The 17,781-nt window shown below is 46.9% G+C and overlaps 1 pseudogene; it reads left to right on the top strand.

Moving 5' to 3' along the window:
* The first annotated feature begins 8,262 nt into the window (after window positions 1–8,262).
* Window positions 8,263–9,416, top strand: LOC137775625 (E3 ubiquitin-protein ligase KCMF1 pseudogene; annotated as a pseudogene).
* The last annotated feature ends 8,365 nt before the right edge of the window (window positions 9,417–17,781 follow it).

Genomic DNA, 17,781 nt, shown 5'->3' on the forward strand with positions numbered 1-17,781 from the left:
TTCACCACACGCAGAAAATCCTGCATCGTAAAATTTCATCATGGAAGTATGAAGTGTGTTGCAAGGGTATCTTTTAGCTAGTCAGAAAGGATAAGTAAATGTGCTGTGTGACTCACTTTGTAATTGGGAAGACTTGGAAAAGTGGTATTATCCCAATTTGAAAGCTAGATAGTGGAGGACTCAAGGCTGCCTGAAAAACACTGATGTTACCCATCTTTTATTCACTTCTAGGAATGCCTAGGTGAAAAATGTTGAGTTTTCTCGTAAGAAGCCTGGAGGTCTCCACTGCTAGCTGGTAGCCTATCCCATGACCCACCCTACCTAAAGTGCAAAGTAAATGTAACCCCTAGCCTCAAGGTAAGCCCCAGTGTTTCCCATCTGCACAGTTTGTAACGCAGCCACCTCCATGAACCCTGATTTGATCGAGTGCTTTAACTCTTCTATGCCATTTCATAGGCTTATGACAGTTGGGTATGAATTCAATTCTGAGGGAGAACGTGTGTCCTGTGAGTCCTTTGTGTGTCTTCCAAGCAACATAACATGAAACAGACTTTTGGGATCAACTATTTCTACGCAGAGGGAAAGGTAATGAATTTCTTTCTTACTGGCATAGCTACGTTTCTACATCTTAAACAACCCCGGTGACACAGCACTAGCCAGTCTTATGTACAACGTGGTTCTCCTTTTTTGAGGGCCACTAAGCTGAAGTGAAACATTCCCTGTGACTAGCGTACCTCCTGGGAACTCATACCTGTCATCTCGCTACCACAACAGGTAGGTAGACTTTTGGCCCAGCCTAAAAAAATGTACCGAAATACCACTAACATTGTGATCATTTGGACGATTCAAAGTCAACTACACCTGATTAGGTCTTTAAATGGGTAATGCTATTCACCACATACAAAACTCCTGACATCCTAAGTGTCTTCATGAAAGGGCCCAGTGTGTCCCAAAAGGCTCCAGTAATCAGGCACAGTGTGACAGTAAATGGGCTGTTTGTTCAAGACGGTAATTGGAGAATGTCGGGAATCCGGCATTTCCCCTTTGGAAAGTGACATGGTTTGGGCTTTCAAGCTGCCTGTAAAACACACTATCCATCCACTCTTCACTCCACAAATGGTTCTTTGAGGAACAGTGAGTTTTTCTGATAGAAACCAGGTGCTTTCGATTCCTTTCTGGCTGTTGATCCCAAAGAATTCTGTAGCTCAAGTGCCAACAAATGTGACCTCTTGTCCTGAGTTAAGGTGTATATTTTCCCATCTCTAAACATTGGGTGCAGCACTTCCCCAAAAACTTTAGTCAATGGAATGCTTTACCTCAGGTATGCCTCACAGTGCTCATAACTCTCACGTGTGCACTTCTTTCCATGGAAGTATGATGTGTAACAAAAGCCTTTTGAGCACCATCATGGGAAACACAGCACTGGGAACAAACGTTTCTATGCAATTTGAAGGGCCAGAACTGGCTTCCTCATTGGATGGCTAGGGTTCCACAGCTTTCAAACAACCTCAGGAAGACGGTTCTAGGCAGACTTCCTTTCAATTCAGGTCTGCCAAAGTGTGGAAACAAGAGCTGCACCGCAAAAACCACGGGGCCGCCAATTCTTTTGCGGGACTCATGTCCAACGTCTCTCAAATTGAAGCAGAACCTAGAATTTAGGTCCCACCAGAAATAAAGTAGACATTTACCTGGAGCATTGCTAGTCATATGGAACATCAAATTCCCTTAGGCCTACCGAGGGCATTCAGAAGATTATGCAATTCAACACATGCAGAACACGCTGTGTCGTAAAATTTCATCATGGAAGTGCAAAATGTGTTCCAAGGGTCTCTTTCAGCTAGTCAGAAAAGATAGGTAAATGTGCTGTGTGATCCACTTTGTAATTGGGAAGACTAGGAAAGTCAGTATTTTTCCCTTTTTAAAGATAGATAGTGGCGACTTCAAGGCTCTCTGACGCTGACCATCTTTTATTCACTTCTAGGAATGCCTCTGAGAATAAAAGTGCATTTTCTCATAAGTAACAGGGAGGTCTTCACTGCTTGCTCAGAGCTCATGCCACTGCCCGCCTTAGCTAAAGTGCAAAGTAAACTTAACCCCTAGTCTGAATGTAAGCCCCCGTGTTGCCCATAAGCAACGTTTGGTGTGCAGCAGTCTTCATGAACCCTGAGTTGATCGACTGCTTGAAATCCTCAATGCCTTTTTCCAGGCTTAAAACCGTCATATATGAATTCACGTCTTTGGGAGAAAGTTTTGTCCTGTCAGTTCCTTAGATATCTTGCAAGAAAAATAACACGAGACAGACTGTTGAGATCAACTATTTCTATGAAGTGGGAAGAGAAATTAATTGCATTCTTGCTTACATAGCTCGTTTTCCACAGCTTTAAAACAGACCTGGGGACACAGTTAGACCCATTCTTAAGTTCAACGTTGCTCTCCCTTTTTGAGGGCCACTGAACTGAAATGAATCAATCCCCATGAATAAAGTACATCCTGGAAACTCATACCTGTCATCTCTCTTCCATAACGCTAAGGTAGAACTTGGGTGAAGCCAGATAAACATACCAAAATACCGGTAACACTGCAAAGCATTTGGAAGATAAAAAGACAACTAGGCTTACATGGATCATTACATGGGTAATGCTATTCACTGTATGCAGGACTCTCAGCGTCCAAAGTGTAAACATAAAAGGTCACAGTGGGTCACAAAAGGCTCCAGTAGTCAGGCAGAGAGTGATGGTAAATGAGCTGTGAGGTCAAGTTTGTAATTGCAGAATGTCAGGAAACCCACATATATATATATATATATATATATATAACAGTCATAAATATATATGCACCCAACATAGGACCACTTCAATACATAAGGCAACTGCTAACATATATAAAAGAGGAAATCAACAGTAACACATAATAGTGGGGGAGTTTAACACTTCACTTACACCAATGGACAGATCATCCATACAGAAAATTAATAAGGAAACTCGAGCATTAAATGACACAATAGACCAGATAGATTTAATTGATATTTACAGGACACTCCATCCCAAAACAGCAGAATACACTTTCTTCTCAAGTGCACATGGAACATTCTCTAGGATAGATTACATCTTGGGTCACAAATTAAACCTCAGTAAATTTAAGAAAATTGAAATCACATCAATTATCTTTTGTGACCACAATGCTATGAGATTAGAAATCTATTACAGGGGAAAAAACGTAAGAAACACAAACACATGGAGGCTAAACACTATTTTACTAAATAACCAAGAGATCACTGAAGAAATCAAAGAGGAAATCAAAAAATACCTAGAGACACATGACAAAGAAAACAAGACGATCCTAAAACCATGGGATGCAGCAAAAGCCATTCTAAGAGGAAGTTTATAGCAATAAAAGCCTACCTCAAGAAACAAGAAAAATCACAATAAACAATCTAACCTTACACCTAAAAGAAGTAGAGAAAGAAGAACAAATTCCAAAGTGAGTAAAAGGAAAGAAATCATAAAGATCAGAGCAAAAATAAAAGAAATAGAAACAAAGGAAGCAATAACAAAGATCAATAAAACTAAAAGCTGCTTCTTTGCGAAGATAAACAAAATTGATATATCATTAACCAGACTCATCAAGAAAAAGAGAGAGAGGACTCAGATCAATAAAAATAAAAAAGAAAAAGGAGAAATTACGACAGAAAACGCAGAAATACACAGCACCCTAAGAGACTACGACAAGCAAATCTATGCAAATAAAATGGACAACCTGGAAGAAATGGACAAATTCTTAGAAAGCTATCACCTTCCAAGACTGAACCAGTAAGAAACGGAAAACATGAACAGAGAAATCACAAGTAATGAAATTGAAACTGTGATTTAAAAACTTCCAACAAACAAAAGTCCAGGTTCAGATGGCTTCACAGGTGACTTCTATCAAACATTTAGAGAAGACCTAACACCAATCCTTCTCAAACTCTTCCAAAAATTTGCAGAGGAAGGAAGACTCCCAAACACATTCTATGAGGCCACTATCACCCTGATACCAAAACCAGGCAAAGACACTACAAAAAAAGGAAATTACAGACCAATATCACTCCTGAATATAGATGCAAAAATCCTCAACCAAATACTGGCAAACAGAATCCAACAACACATTAATAGGATTATACACCATGATCAAGTGGGATTTATCCCACGGATGCAAGGATTCTTCAATATATGCAAATCAATCAATGTCATACACCAAATTAGCAACTTGAAGAAGAAACATCATATGATCATCTCAGTAGATGTAGAAAAAGCTTTTGACTATTCAACACCCATTTATGAAAAACACTTTCCAGAGAGTGGGCATAGTGGAAAACTACCTCAATATCATAAACACCGTATATGAAAAACCCAAAGCAAACATCATTCTCAAAGGTGTAAAACTGAAAGAATTTCCTCTCAGATCAGGAACAAGACAAGGATGTGTACTCTCACCACTATTATTCAACATAATTTTCGAAGTCCCAGCCACATCCATCAGAGAAGAAAAAGAAATATATGGAGTACAAATTGGAAAAGAAGAAGCAAAACTGTCACTGTTTGCAGACGACATGATACTATACATGGAGAATCCTAAAGATGCCACCAGAAAACTACTAGAGCTAATCAATAAATCTGGTAAAGTTGAAGGATACAAATTTAATGCATAGAAATCTCTTGCATTCCTATATACTACTGATGAAAAATCTGAAAGAGAAATTAAGGAAACACTCCCATTTACCATTGCAACAACAACAAAAAATTACCTAGGAAGAAACCTACATAGGGAGGCAACTATGCAGAAAACTATAAGACACTGATGAAAGAAATTAAAGATGATACCAACAGATGGAGAGATATACCATATTTTTGGATTGGAAGAATCAATATTGTGAAAATGAGTATACTACCCACAGTAATCTAAAGATTCAATGCAATCCCTATCAAATTACCAATGACATTTTATACAGAAGTAGAACAAAAAAATCTTAACATTTCTATGGTGACACAAAAGACCCCAAATAGAGAAAGCAGACTTGTGGGAAAAAAACGGAGGTGGAGAAATCAGACTCCCTGACTTCAGACTATACTACAAAGCTACAGTAATCAAGGCAATATGGTACTGGCAGAAAAACAGAAATAGAGATCAACGGAACACGATAGAAAGACCAGAGATAAACAAATGCACCTGTAGTCAACTAATCTATGACAAAGTAGGCAAGGATATACACTAGAGAAAAGACAGTCTCTTCAATAAGTGATGCTGGGAAAACTGGACAGCTACATGTAAAAGAAGGAAATTAGAATACTCCATAACACCATACCCAAAAATAAACTCAAAATGGATTAGAGACCTAAATGTAAGACTGGGCAATATCAAAGTCTTAGAGGAAAACATAGGAGAAACACTCTTTGACATAAATCACAGCAAGGTCTTTTTTGATCCACTGCCTAGAGTAATGGAAATAAAACAAAAATAAACAAATGGGACCGAATGAAACATAAAACCTTTTGCACAACAAAGGAAACCGTAAATAAGACGAAAAGACAACCCTCAGAATGGGAGAAAATATTTCAAATGAATCAGAGGAAAAATGATTAATCTCCAAAACATATAAAAAGCTCATGCAGCTCAATAGTAAAAAAAAAAAGAAAACAACCCCAGCAAAAAATGGGCAGAAGAGCTAAATACACATTTTTGGAAAGAAGACATACAGATGGCCAATAAGCACATGAAAAACTCCTCAACATCACTAATTATTAGACAAGAGCAAATCAAAACTACAATGAGGTATCACCTCACACCACTTACAATGGGCATCATCAGAAAATCTACAAACAACAAATGCTGGAGAGGGTGTGGAGAAAAGGGAACCCGCTTGCACTGTTGGTTGGAATGTAAATTGATACAGCCACTATGGAGAACAGTATGGAGCTTCCTTAAAAGACTAAAAATAGAATTACCATATGACCCAGCAATACCGCTAGTGGGCATATACCCTGAGAATACCATAATTCAAAAAGACACATGCACCCCAATATTCCTTGCATCACTACTTACAATAGCCAGGTCATGGAAGCAACCTAAATGCCCATCAACAGACGAATAGTTAAAGAAGATGGGGTACATATGTACAATGGGATATTACTCAGCCTTAAAAAGAACGAAATGGTGTCATTTGTAGACAAGTGGATGCATCTAGAGACTGTCATACAGAGTGAAGTAAGTCAGAAAGAGAAAAAGAATTATCGTATATTAACGCATATATGTGGAACTTAGAAAAATGGTACAGAAGAACGGGTTTTCAGGAGAGAAATAGTGACACAGATGTAGAGAAAAAAAGTATGGACAAAAAGGGGGGAAAGGGGCACGAGGGTGAAGGTGGTGTGATGAATTGGGAGATTGAGATTGACATATATACACTCATATGTATAATTTGGATAACTAATATAATCCTGCTGCATAAAAAAAATAAAAAAATCAAAACTTCAAAAAAAGTAATTAAAATTAAAATTAATGTGACTATTTGAAAAACAAAACAATCAAAAAAACAGCCTCAGGAAGACGGTTCTAGGCAGGCTCTCTTTCCATGTGGGTCTGCCTAAGTGAGGAAAGCGGAGCTGCACTGCAAAAAACCACCGGGCCTCCAATTCATTTTGGGGATTCATGCCAGACGTCTCTCATCTTGATGCAGAGATTAGACTGTAAGACCATCCCGAAATACAGTAGAGATTTACCCTGAGCATTGCTACGCATTTGGAACATCCAATGTCACCTAGGCCTACGGGGGGCATTCAGACGATTATGCAATGCAGCAGACGCAGAACACGCCAAGTCCAAAAGTGGCATCGTGGAAGGGCGAAGTGTGTCCCAAGGGTCATTTTAGCTACTCAGAAAAGATAGGGAAATGTGTTGTGGGATGATTTTGTAATTGTGAAGAATAGGAAGGGCACTGGTTTCCTCGTTTGAAAACTAGATAGTGGCGGCCACAAGGCTGCATGATGTTGCCTATCTTTTTTGCACTTCTAGGAATGAGTCTGTGAAGAAAAATGAGTTTTCTCATAAGAAGCCAGAGATCTCCACTGCTTCCTAGGACTTCATCCTATAGCGCACCTTACCTATACTGTGAAGTAAACGTGACCCATAGCCTCAAGATAAACCCCAGTGTTTCCCATCAGCAAAGTTTGGTGTGCAGCTGTCTCCATGACCCTTGAGTGGATCGAGTGTTTTAAATCCTCTATGCCTTTTCGGAGATTTAAGACAGTGGCATTTGAATTCACTTCCGAGGGAGAACGTGTGTCCTGTGGGTCCCTTGTGCGTCTTCCAAGCAACATAAGGCAAAACAGACTTTAGGATGAACTCTTTCTACGCAGAGGGAAGGGCAATTAATTACTTTCTTGCTTGCATAGCTACCTTTCTACAGCTTAAACCAGTCACGGGAACACAGTTCTAGCCAGTCGTGTGTTGAACGTGGCTCTCCATTTGTGAGGACCTCTAAACTCCACCGAAACAATCCCTGTGACTAAAGTACATCCTGGGAACTCATACCAGTCATCCCTGTAGCATGGCGGGAAGGTCGACTCTAGGCCAAGCCTGAAAAACAGTACAGAGGTGGTAGTGAGGGGGCGGCCGCCAGGCTGAGGGCGGTTTCGGGCGGTCTCCGGCGCCCGGCACCCGACCGCTGCCTGCCTGTGGGTGCGCGCAGATGACGTGCCCCGACCCGCTGCCTCCGAGCTGCTCCCACAGTTCCCTCCCGCCCAGGGCACCAGGCGTCTGGACCTGGCACGGCCAGCGAGAGGCGGGGCTGCAGAGCAGGCGGGGGAGTGAGGTGGAGGAGGAGGAAGAAGAGGAGGAGAAGGAGGACGTTGGAGCCCGGGGAGAGTGGCGTTTGGTGGGCCGGGTGTAGGGAGGAGCGGGATTTACGGAGCGCGGCGCCACAACCTGGAACCGGCGGGCCCGAGAGTGACCGAGTCAAGGCATGCGCCAGCGGAACCGCGGCGTCGGACCGCCTCCTGGAGGAGCTCGGCCCCGTCCAGGCCCGGCCTCATTCCCAGCCCGCGCTTCCTCCAGCCGCCGCCGCCGCGGTGCCGCCGGCGGGTAGCGCTCTGCTGCCCACCCCATCCCCGTGGCCGAGCCCTGGATTCCAGTGGAAGGAGGCCGTCCCACGAGTGCAGGACCAGGACACCGCGGGGGACACTGCAGCCTGAGCTCGGTAGGGCCCGCGTCGCCACCCTCTGAAATAGGATGTCCCGACATGACGGTGTCAGCTGTGATTGATGCATGTTTCAAGGGAAATTTTCAAGGTCACAGCTATAAGTGTTTAATATGCAATGGTTACGATTTTTGTGCATTTTGTTATGAGAGTGGTGCAAGAAGAACAAGGCATACAACTGACCATCCAATGCACTGCATGTTAACAAGCAAGTGTAGATGTTGATTTGTACTATGGTTCCTAAGCTTTCTCTGTAGAGCAGCCACAGGCTTTTACTTGTCCCTATTGTGGAAAAATTAGCTATACGGAGACATCTCTTCAAGCACATGTTACTTCTGAACATGCAGAAACATCAACAGAAGTGATGTGCCCAATATTTGCAGCATTACCTGGAGGCAGTCCTAATCATGTCACGGATGACCCTGCGGCTCGTCTTACAGTTGAACACAGAGCCCCTAGAGATTTAGATGAATCGAGCGGTTTTCGACATATACATAGAATGTTTCACCCTGGCTGGGGATTGGGAGGCCCTGGTGTACGTAGATCAAACATTCATTCCAATAGCAGTTCTACTGGCAGACTTTCTTCTTCTCGGACTTCACATTCTCCAAGCAATAGGGAAGCCATGGATCCTCTAGCTGAGCTTTGATCCCAGTTATCAGGAGTGAGACGTTCCGCAGGGGGACAGCTTAATTCCTCTGGCCCTTCCGTTTCTCAGTGACAACAACTGCAGATACAGCTGTATCTAGAATGACAGCACGCCCTGGCAGCACGGCCACAACTGGACACTGCACGCAATGCAACCTGGCGTACTAACACAAGGAGTGTCACCACTACAATCACACATTCCACAGAAACAAACAACACAACTAACACAGAAAGCAGTCAGCAAACTATCCAGAATTCCCAGTTTCTTCTAACAAGGTTGAACGATCCTAAATTGTCTGAAACAGTGCACCAGTCCATGGAAAGTGAGTGCACAGACCGCACTCTCTTTATTTAAGAGCGCCTTCGATCAACTTTAGTTCCTGAAGAGAGCTCGTCCTCAGACGAGGATGAACGGGGCGAATTGGCAGATTTTGGTGCTATGGGCTGTGTAGATATTATGCCTTTAGATGTTGCTTTAGAAAACCTAAATTTAAAAGAGAGTAATATAGGAAATGAACCTCCACCACCTCCTCTTTGATGACACCCCAATTCACAGACCATGTCCTCTGTGCTGTATTTCCCAATGAATGTGGACAACAACTATCTTGGGTTTGATTGGTGATTGTAATTTCAGGTCTGTCACTCTTGTTTTATTGTGTACATTCAAAAGGAAGAGCGAAAATCTATATGAAAATCCTTTCCACTTAACTAATTTTTACCTCTAGCTGGAAAATATAGGTAGCAGTGCAGCGTGATCTCTGCTTCCTGTACCTTGACATGCAAAAACTTCTCCTAATACTCCACATTCAAACTGAAGAGGAAAATTGAAATATCTAATGAAGCTGCTGTGTGTGTTTATGAATATTAATTGATAAAAACTGCTGGGATAGTTTACCTCAAAAAAAAAAAAAAAAAAGAGTACTTAAATACCGGTAACACTCCAAGGCATTTGGATAGTCCAAAGTCTCCTAGGCCTGAATAGGTCATTACATGCATAATGCTACTCACCACACGCAGAAATCCCAGCCTCAAACGTGTCATCATGGAAGGGCCCAGTGTGTCCCAAATGTCTCCAGTAGTCAGGAAGCGAGTGCCTGTAAATGACCTGTGGGATCAAGTTGGTAACTGGAGAATGTCGGGAAAGCCCGCATTTCCCCCTTTGGAAAGCGACATGGTTTTGGCGTCCAAGGTGTCTCTAACACACACTGCCCATCTATTTGTCACTCTACAAATATTTATGCGAGGAACAGTGAGTTTTCTATAAAGAAACCAGGTACTTTCGATTCCTTTCTGGGAGCTCATCCCACAGCATTCTGTAACAAATGTGCCAACCAAATATGACGTCTAGTTTAGAGGTAAGGTGCACAATTTCCCATCACAAAAGATAGGGTGCAACAGTTTCCAGGAAACCTTAGTCAATGGACTGCTTTAGCTCCAGTATTCCTCACAGCACTCAGGACTCTCGCATGTTTACTTTTCCCGTGGAAGTACACTGTGGCCCAAAAGCCTTCTTAGCACCATCCTGGGAAACACATCTCTGGGCACCATCCTTTCTTTTCAGTTTGAAGGACTAGGACCAGCTTGCTTAATTCAATGGATTGCATTCCTCAGTTTTCAAACAACATCAGGAAGACAGTTCTTGGTAGGCCTTCTTTCAATGTGGGTGTGCCAAAGTGAGGAAACCTGAGCTGCAATGTAAAAACACCGGGTCTCCAATTCATTTTGAGAACTCATGTTGGACGTCTCTCTAACTGAAGAGGAAACCAGACATTAGGTTCAGCCAAAACTAATGTAGAGATTTACTTTGAGCGCTGCTCGGCATTTAGATCATCCAAAGACACGTAGGCCTATTGAGGGCATTTAGAAGATTCTACAGTTAATTGCTCACAGTACACGTAGCATCCAAACGTTTCATCGTGCAAGGGCAATCTTTGTTCCAAGTGTCTCTTTTAGCTAGTCAGAAAAGATAAGTAAATATGCTGTGTGATCTACTTTGTAATTGGGAGGACTAGAAAAGTCAGTATTTTTCCCTTTTAAAGACAGAAAGTGGCGACTTCAAGGCTGTCTGAGGTTAACCATCTTTTATTCACTTCTGGGAATGCCTCTTTGAATAAAAGTGAGTTTTCTCATAAGTAGTGGGGAGGTTTTCACTGCTTGCTCAGAGCTCATGTCACTGCCCACCCTAGATGAAGTGCAAAGAGAACGTGACCCCTAGCATCAAGGTAAGCCCCAGTGTTTCCCATAAGCAAAGTTTGGTGTGCAGCAGTCTCCATGAACCCTGAGTCGATCGACTGCTTGAACTCCTCGATGCCTTTTCCTAGGCTTAAGACCATCATGTATGAATTCATGTGTTTGGGAGACAGTTTTGTCCTGTCAGTTCCTTGGATATCTTCCAAGAAAAATAACACGAGACCGACTGTTGAGATAAACTATTTCTATGCAGTGGGAAGAGCAATTAATTGCTTTTTGGTTGTATAGCTCACTTTCTACAGCTTTAAAACAGCCCTGGGGACACAGTTTGACCCATTCTTAAGTTCAACGTTGCTCTCTCTTTTTGAGTGTCACTGAGGTGCAATGAATCAATCCCCATGACTAAAGTACTTCCTGGAAACTCGTTATTGTCATCTCTCTTCCATGACAGGAAGATAGACCTTGGGTGAAGGCAGATAAACGTAGTTGCCCAGCTTCTAGGCTCCGCAGATACTTTTGAGTAGGAAACGAGCACTTTCCCCCGAGAAATCTGGCTTCTGTCAAGCTGGAGGAGAAATAATCCCGCAGACCTCGTTCCGCCTGGGAAAGCGCAAGGCCACGCTGAGCCTCAGGGTAGTGTCTAAGTTACCACCAGGCAAGCTCTGCATGCGTCGGTTTCCATGAGATCTCCACCGTTGTTGTGCTTCAGTGGAAAGCGAGGATAATTTTCAGGACTCCAAGCACTCTGGCCTCCGCACCGTTCCCCATGCAAAAACACGGAGACCCCCCCACGTCTCCTCTCGGCCTGCTGAGCAACAAGCAGCCGTGTAGGCCCTTCAGAACACTTCTTGGCATGCAGAGCCCAAGGCGGCACACTGCTCTCTCTCTTCTTGGAAACCTAGGTTACCGCAGCTTTCCCCAACTCACGAGGACTGTACGAGCCGGTCTCATGTGCTGGGCAACTTGGACTCAGTGAGGACAAGGGCCCTACCTGCACTGAGACAAACACTCTGCTCAGCGTTCCTTCCAGGAGCTCACACCTGCCGGCTCGCTAGGTTAAGCAGGACGTCGATGTGAGATCCAAGCTGAGCAAAGAGCACAGTTCCTCACTTTACACTGCTAGGCCCCCGGAAGAGGCATTGCCAACTAGGCCTCCCTCAGGCCAGCCCTCCGTCAGGGATCTTGCCACACTTCGATGCCTGCACAGTGAAAGGTACTTAGCAAAGTTCCCAGGGTTTCGCCATGCTCTCCCTCGGCAGCTCCACTACTGCAGGGACTCATGTTAGCTGTGAACTACGATACGTGGCCCTGCTTCCAAAAGCAGACTTTTCCCCTTTGGATATCTGGATTCTTGTAGCCTCAGAGCTGTTTGTAAAACCCTAGGAAGGCCCAGCTTCTACTTACTGCAGGCACGCCAGGGGAGGAAACGAGTATGTTCCCCCAGAGAAACAGGCTGCTTGTATGCGTCGAAGGGAGCTTCTCAGGTGCCCAGTGTGTCCCGTTTATCTAACTTCGCAGCTGCCATACTGCAGGTACTTATGCTGGGTGCTGACAAGGGTAGGTGGCTCTGCTGACAAAGAGGCCTTTTCCCTTTGGAAGCTTGGATTCTAGTGTTTCAGGGGATGAATGCCAAACTCAGAAATTGCCCTGCTTCTAGCCTCGGCAGGTATAATTGCGAAGGAAACGAGCACTTTCTCCCGAGAAACCGAGTTCCTGCCAGGCTGGAGGAGAGATAATCCCGCAGACCTCGTTCCGCCTGGGAAAGCGCAAGGCCACCCTGAGCCTCAGGGTAGTGTCTAAGTTTCCTGTGGGCAAGCTCTGCGTGCCTCGGTTTCCATGAGGTGTCCATCGTTGCTGTGCTTCAGTGGAACATGAGAATAGCTTTCAGGACTCCAAGCACTCTGGCCTCCACACCGTTTCCCATGCAACAACTCGCAGCCCCCCCAAGTCTCCTCTCTGCCTGCTGAGCAAGAAGCAGCTGTGTAGGCCCTTCGGAACCCTTCTTGGCATGCAGAGCCCAAGAAGGCACACTGCTCTCTGTCTTCTTGGAAACCTAGGTTGCCGCAGCTTGCCCCAGATCACGAAGAGAGTCCGAGCTGGTCTCATGTGCTGGGCAACTTGGACTCAGTGAGGACAAGGTCCCTACCTGCACTGAGACAAACACTCTGCTGAGGGTTCCTTCCGGGAGCTCACACCTGCCGGCTCGCTAGGTTAAGCAGGACGTCGATGTGAGATCCAAGCTGAGCAAAGAGCACAATTCCTCACTTTAAACTGCTGGGCCCCCGGAAGAGGCACTGCCAACTAGGCCTCGCTCAGGCCAGCCCTCCGTCAGCGATCTTGCCACACTTCGACGCCTGCACAGTGAAAGGTACTTAGTGAAATTCCCAGGGTTTCGCCATGCTCTCCCTCGGCAGCTAAACTACTGCAGGGACTCATGTTTGTTTTGAACTAGGATAGGTGGCCCTGCTTCTAAAAGCAGTCTTTTCCCATTTGGATATCTTGTTTCTTGTAGCCTCGGAGCTGTTTGTGAAACCCTAGGAAGGCCCAGCTTCTATTCACTGCAGGCACGCCCGGGGAGGAAACGAGTATGTTTCCCCAGAGAAACAGGATCCTTGCGAGTGTCGAGGGGAGCTTCTCAGGTGCCCAGTGTCTCCCGTTTGTCTCCCTTCTCAGCTCCCATACAGCAGGTAATAATGCTGGGTGCTGACAAGGGTAGGTGGCTCTGCTGACAAAAGCAGCCTTTTCCCTTTGGAAGCTTGGATTCTAGTGTTTCAGGGCCTACATGCCAAACTCAGAAGTTGCCCTGCTTCTAGCCTCCGCAGGTACGCTTGCGTAAGAAACGAGCACTTTCTCCCGAGAAACCGGGTTCCTGCCAGGCTGGAGGAGAGATCATCCCGCAGACCTCGTTTCGCCTGGGAAAGCGCAAGGCCACCCTGAGCCTCAGGGTAGTGTCTAACTTTCCACCGGGCAAGCTCTGCGTGCCTCGGTTTCCATGAGGTCTCCACCGTTGTTGTGCTTCAGTGGAACGCGAGGATAGCTTTCAGGACTCCAAGCACACTCTCCTCGGCAACCGTTTCCCATGCAACCACACGGAGCCCCCACACATCTCCTCTCTGCCTGCTGAGCAACAAGCAGCTGTGTAGGCCCTTCGGAACACTTCTTGGCATGAAGAGCCCAAGGCGGAACACTGCTCTCTCTCTTCTTGGAAACCTAGGTTGCCGCAGCTTGCCCCAGATCACGAAGACAGGCCGAGCCGGTCTCATGTGCTGGGCAACTTGGACTCAGTGAGGACAAGGGCCCTACCTGCACTGAGACAAACACTCTACTCAGCGTTCATTCTGGGACATCACACCTGCCGGCTCGCTATGTTAAACAGGACGTCGATGTGAGATCCAAGCTGAGCAAAGAGCAAAAATCCTCACTTTACACTGCTAGGCCTCCGGAAGAGGCACTGGCAACTAGGCCTCGCTCAGGCAAGCCCTACGTCAGGGATCTTGCCACACTTCGACGCCTGCAGAGTGAAAGGTACTTAGCGAAGTTCCCAGGGTTTCGCCATGCTCTCCCTCGGGAGCTCCACAACTGCAGGGACTCATGTTTGCTGTGAACTAGGATAGGTGGCCCTCCTTCGAAAAGCAGTCTTTTCCCCTTTGGATATCTGGATTCTTGTAGCCTCGTAGCTGTTTGTGAAACCCTAGGAAGTCCCAGATTCTACTCACTGCAGGCACACCCGGGGAGGAAACGAGTATGTTCCCCCAGAGAAACAGGCTGCTTGCAAGTGTCGAGGGAAGCTTCTCGGGTGCCCAGTGTGTCCCGTTTGTCTCCCTTCGCAGCTCCCATACTGCAGGTACATACGGTGAGTGCTCACAAGGGTAGGTGGCTCTGCCGACAGAAGCAGCCTTTTCCCTTTGGAAGCTTGGATTCTAGTGTTTCAGGGGCTGCCTGCCAAACTCTGAAGTTGCCGTGCTTCTAGCCTCCGCAGGTATGCTTGCGTAGGAAACGAGCACTTTCCCCCGAGAAACCGGGTTCCTGCCACGCTGGAGGAGACATAATCCCGAAGACCTCGTTCCACCTGGGAAAGCACAAGGACACCTTGAGCCTCAGGGTAGTGTCTAAGTTTCCATCGGGCCAGCTCTGCGTGCCTCGGTTTCCATGAGGTCTCCACCGTTGTTGTGCTTCAGTGGAACGCGAGGATAGCTTCCAGCCCTCCCAGCACTCTGGCTTCCGCCCCGTTTCCCATGCAACCACACGGAGGCCCTCCACGTCTCCTCTCTGCCTGCTGAGCAACAAGCAGCCCTGTAGGCCCTTCGGAGCACTATTCGGCATGCAGAGCCCAAGCAGGCACTCTGCTCTCTCTCTTTTTGTAAACCTAGGTTGCCGCAGCTTGCCCCAGCTCACGACGACGGTCCGAGCTGGTCTCATATGCTGGGCAATTTGGACTCAGTGAGGACAAGGGCCCTACCTGCACTGAGACAAACACTCTGCTCAGCGTTCCTTCCGGGAGCTCACACCTGCCGGCTCGCTAGGTTAAGCAGGACGTCGATGGGAGATCCAAACTGAGCAAAAAGCACAATTCCTCACTTTACACTGCTAGGCCCCCGGAAGAGGCACTGCCAACCAGGCCTTGCTCAGGTCAGCCCTCCGTCAGGGATCTTGCCACACTTCGACGCCTGCACAGTGAAGGGTACTTAGCGAAGTTCCCAGGGTTTCGCCATGCTCTCCCTCGGCAGCTCCAATAGCGCAGGGACTGATGTTTGCTGTGAACTAGGATAGGTGGATCTGCTTCGAAAAGCAGTCTTTTCCCCTTTGGATATCTGGATTCTTGTAGCCTCGGAGCTGTTTGTGAAAACCTAGGAAGGCCCAGTTTCTACTCACTGCATGCACGCCCGTGGAGGAAACGAGTATGTTCCCCCAGAGAAACAGGCTGCTTGAAGGTGCCGAGGGGAGCTTCTCAGGTACCCAGTGTGTCCCATTTCTCTCCCATAGTAGCTCCCATACTGCAGGTACTTATGCTGGGTGCTGACAAGGGTAGGTGGCTCTGCTGACAAAAGCAGCCTTTTCTTTTTGGAAGTTTGGATTCTAGTGTCCCAGGGCCTGCCTGCCAAGCCCTGAAGTTGCCCTGCTTCTAGCCTCCGCAGGTACGCTTGCGTAGGAAACGAGCACTTTCCCCCGAGCAACCGGGTTCCTGCCACGCTGGAGGAGATATAATCCCGCAGACATCGTTCAGCCTGGGAAAGCGCAAGGCCACCCTGAGCCTCAGGGTAGTGTCTAAGTTTCCTACGGGCAAGCTCTGCGTGCCTTCGTTTCAATGAGGTCTCCACCGTTGTTGTGCTTCAGTGGAACGAGAGGATAGCTTTCAGGACTCCAAGCACTCTGGCCTCCGCACCGTTTCCCTTGAAAGCAAACTGAGTCCCCCCACGTCTCCTCTCTGCCTGCTGAGCAACAAGCAGCCGTGTAGGCCCTTCAACACACTTCTTGGCATGCAGAGCCCAGGCGGCACACTGCTCTCTCTCTTCTTGGAAACCTAGGTTGCCGCAGCTTGCCCCAGCTCAGGAAGACAGTCCGAGCCGGTCTCATGTGCTGGGCAATTTGGGCTCAGTGAGGATAAGGGCCCTACCTGCACTGAGACAAACACTCTGCTCAGCGTTCCTTCCGGGAGCTCACACCTGCCGGCTCGCTAGGTTAAGCAGGACGTCGATGGGAAATCCAAATTGAGGAAAAAGCAAAATTCCTCACTTTACACTACTAGGCCCCCGGAAGAGGCACTGCCAACCAGGCCTTGATCAGGTGAGCCCTCTGTCAGGGATCTTGTCACTCTTCGTGGCCTGCACAGTGAAAGGTACTTAGCGAAGTTCCTAGGGTTTCGCCATGCTCTCCCTCGGCTGCTGCACTACTGCAGGGACTCATGTTTGCTGTGAACTAGGATAGGTGGCCCTGCTTCGAAAAGCAGTCTTTTCCCTTTGGATATCTGGATTCTTGTAGCCTCGGAGCTGTTTGTGAATACCTAGGAAGGCCAAGCTTCTATTCACTGCAGGCACGCCCGTGGAGGAAACGAGTATGTTCCCCCAGAGAAACAGGCTGCTTGCAGGTGTCGAGGGGAGCTTCTCAGGTACCCAGTGTGTCCCATTTCTCTCCCATAGTAGCTCCCATACTGCAGGTACTTATGCTGGGTGCTGACAAGGGTAGGTGGCTCTGCTGACAAAAGCAGCCTTTTCTTTTTGGAAGTTTGGATTCTAGTGTCCCAGGGCCTGCCTGCCAAGCCCTGAAGTTGCCCTGCTTCTAGCCTCCGCAGGTACGCTTGCGTAGGAAATGAGCACTTTCCCCGAGCAACCGGGTTCCTGCCACGCTGGAGGAGAGATAATCCCGCAGACCTCGTTCAGCCTGGGAAAGCGCAAGGCCACCCTGAGCCTCAGGGTAGTGTCTAAGTTTCCACCGGGCAAGCTCTGCGTGCCTCGCTTTTCATGAGGTCTCCAACGTTGTTGTGTTTCAGTGGAACGAGAGGATAGCTGTCAGGACTCCAAGCACTCTGGCCACCGCACCGTTTCCCTTGAAAGAAAACGGAGCCCCTCCACGTCTCCTCTCTGCCTCCTGAGCAACAAGCAGCCGTGTAGGCCCTTCAAAAGACGTCATGGCATGCAGAGCCCAGGCGGCACACTGCTCTCTCTCTTCTTGGAAACCTAGGTTGCCGCAGCTTGCCCCAGCTCACGAAGACAGTC

The sequence above is a fragment of the Eschrichtius robustus genome, chromosome 13 (assembly GCF_028021215.1).
Source record: "Eschrichtius robustus isolate mEscRob2 chromosome 13, mEscRob2.pri, whole genome shotgun sequence".
NCBI classification, from domain to species: domain Eukaryota; kingdom Metazoa; phylum Chordata; class Mammalia; order Artiodactyla; family Eschrichtiidae; genus Eschrichtius; species Eschrichtius robustus.